We start from the raw sequence: 3,394 nt of genomic DNA, 5'->3' as shown, positions 1-3,394 counted from the left end.
GATGAATAAAGCCCAATGAATCACGGACCTCCTGCTTCTGCTTCTGATGTTCCTGGTGTCCCAGTCAGTCTCTGGAAGCTTGGGATGAAATGCCCGCTGAGTTTGGAGCAGCAGAAAAGAAACAATGGACGGAGCTTTTACAGGCCAGGAGACCATCTGATCGGTGTAGTCAACACAGCGTCGACAATATTGTGTACAGTGTTGCCTTTCAACACAGTTCCTTCTATTCAGTCAGAATTGTACATCATTCAAGTTAATGGAGTTGCATTTGCAGTTCCAACACACTCCTTTTCTTCATATTCCTCTTACTCCCAGATTGCAGGACGTGTCTAATTTCTTGTCTGATTTTGATTTCCATGGCTTCCCTCTTTTGTCTTATTTTGTCGAAGAGACTCAAATCCAAAGATGGGGCTGAAAAAAAAACCCAGTTTATTTTTCTCTCCCAGTCCATTGGTGAACTCATCACCTGAATGCTGACTTGTGCTTAAAGTAGTGATTGAAACACTTGTAGTTACCTCAGGCCAATTCATTTCAGGATTTGTGTAACTGATTGGTTTTGGGTCAATAGAATCTACTTAAGACCCTGTAGGCTTGTTAGACACAAAGCGGATTCTTTTTTTAAAAAAAAGGTTTGTTGTAGCTGCTGATAATTTTTTTTTTTTTTTGCAATAGGAATAATAATGTTTTTTTACAAATCATACTTTTCACTTCTGCCATCTAAGTGTTCAACTAGAATCCCCATTTCCTGCATAATCTCACACTGGGCTGCAACATCCATGACAACTATTTCAGCCAGAGGGATAGAATCAAGATCACGTGAAGTATTAATACCACTTGGTCACACTTTACATCATGGTGACCAAGGCCATACTTGGTCACCACGATGTAAAAAAGATGTTGACACTCTAGAAAGAGTACAGAGAAGAGCAACAAAGATGATTAGGGGACTGGAGGCTAAAACATATAAGAACGGTTGCTGGAATTGGGAATGTCTAATTTAATGAGGAGAAGGACGAGGGGGGACAGGATAGCAGTCTTCCAATATCTCAGGGGCTGCCCCAAAGAAGAGGGAGTCAAGCTATCCTCCAAAGCGCCTGAAGGCAGGACAAGAAGCAATGGATGGAAACTAATCAAGGAGAGAAGCAACCTAGAACTAAGGAGAAACTTCCTGACAGTTAGAACAATTAACCAGTGGAACAACCTGCCTCCAGAAGCGGTGGATGCTCCAACACTGGAAGTTTTTAAGAAGAGATTGGACAGCCATTTATCCAAAATGGTGTAGGGTTTCCTGCCTGAGCAGGGGTTGGACTCGATGACTTCCAAGGTCCCTTCCAACTTTATTATTATTATTATTATTATTATTATTATTATTATTATTATTATTATTATTATTATTATTATTATTATTATTATTATTATTATTATTATTATTATTATTATTATTATTGTTATTGTTGTTGTTGTTGTTGTTGTTGTTGTTGTTGTTGTTATTCCACGCTTTCTGGTAATTAACCTGTTGTTTTCAAGGAGTTTATGAATCATCTCTTTTCCTCCATTATTCATTTTATTTGCCACCTACTCTAGAATGTTCCCTACAATTGGCCAATTGTGTCAATTATATTTTCTCAATATGTATTTTGTCAATATCTGATTAGCAAATTTTTCTCAATCTTTTTCATTCTCTTACGAAGATACTGGTAACATTTTCATTAAGCATATTTGCTAGTTAGACAACGCTAGAAGAAAGATTCAAAGGTGGGATAAGAAACCAGATGTTCTGTTTTTAAAATTCCTGGATGTTTCCATTCTGGTTCCACCCTTTCCTGGAGAAGAATGAGTTTTTCAATATTTCCGTCGTGAAATTCTACACAGACCAAAATGGAGATTTAACGGCAGATCTGTACATTAAAAGCATGTTGGTTCTCGCCAGAGAATCCTCGGAAAAAGATTATAGGGACTTTTGAAAGGCAGAGATATATTCAAACAAGATGTGCCTTCACAGCTAAAGTTGCTCAACAAGGTGGGAGAAAGTTTTGTGTCTTTTCTTTGTTTTCCAAACTTTGAGGTCCCATTTCAAGTGGGCTAAAGAATGGAGGCCTTTGAACTATGGTGCTGGAGAAGACTCTTGGGAGTCTCCTGGACTGCAAGGTGATCAAACCAGTCAGTCCTAGAGGAGATCAACCCCGACTGCTCTTTAGAAGGCCAGATCCTGAAGTTGAAACTCAAGTCCTTTGGCCACCTAACGAGAAGGAAGGACTCACTGGAGAAGAGCCTAATGCTGGGAAAGATGGAGGGCAAGAGAAGAAGGGGATGACAGAGAATGAGGGGGCTGGATGGAGTCCCTGAAGCAGCAGGCATGAGCTTAAATGGACTCCAGAAGATGGTAGAGGACAGGAAGGCCTGGAGGAACGTTGTCCATGGGGTCGCGATGGGTCAGACACGACTTCACAACTAACAACAAGAACAAAGCCTAGTTTCCAAGGTGGTTGACCTTCTCTGAGAAATGAATATGGGGAGTAGAAACCTTGATTGTTTTCTTAAACTTTAGTACTCTTCTATTTTGTGGACCTTCTACAATTGAGTGTCTCCATCAAACTCGTGAGAAAGCCGCAAGGGCTGGGGAATGTCTTGCTAATAGCTTCAGCTTTGTCTGTTCCTTGTACACAAATAGCAAAGAAGAAGACCATTCTGTGTTGACCTGGGCCTAAATTCAGGTTTGGACTGACTCAAACTCTTATTTCCTAATGGAACCAAAAGGATCTCCACCTAGTCATGGTTCAGTTTATGAGGAAATCGAATCATGATTAGGTGGAGGTGCTTTTGGTCCCATTGGTAAGAAGCGTCATCTTGTCTTTGCTTGGGAAAATTGTTCCCTGAAAGGACAGGGTCATAGTCTTTGACCTGGTCACCTCACTGGGAGAGACCAATAGGCCTTCTGCTCCTAAGAAGGAGCTCCAAGGCTTTCAGTCCACATGGAATTATCATGACCGTTCTGACGTGCAGCTGAGGCACTGAAACGAGACTTTGATCCAAGGGAACGCCCTTCTTCATATCAGAAGAATTCGAAAGGAAAGGCTACTTAGATTTGGCCTTTGGCTATTCTTGTCTCCTTTTCTCTTCATTGGTCAACCAAGAAAAGTCACCTGCCTTCTCCGACAAATGGTTTTCAGCATCATCTTCTCAGTTGCCATCTCTTGGCCAAAACCATCACGGTGGTGCTGGCTTTCCTGGTCATAAAACCAGGAAACCGAGCAAACAGGGCTGTTCTCATGTTCTACATCACCCTCAGCTACATGGGCTTCCTGGCTGCCATCTGCTTTACAGTGGCTCTCCTGGCCAAGAATCTGCCTGGGGCCTTCAATGAAGCCAAGCAAATAAAATTAGAAAAAGGATT

The sequence above is a fragment of the Protobothrops mucrosquamatus genome, unplaced genomic scaffold, assembly GCF_001527695.2.
Source record: "Protobothrops mucrosquamatus isolate PMUCROS unplaced genomic scaffold, P.Mucros_1.0 scaffold3072, whole genome shotgun sequence".
Lineage (NCBI taxonomy): Eukaryota > Metazoa > Chordata > Lepidosauria > Squamata > Viperidae > Protobothrops > Protobothrops mucrosquamatus.
Note: the sequence above shows the minus strand (reverse complement) of the source record.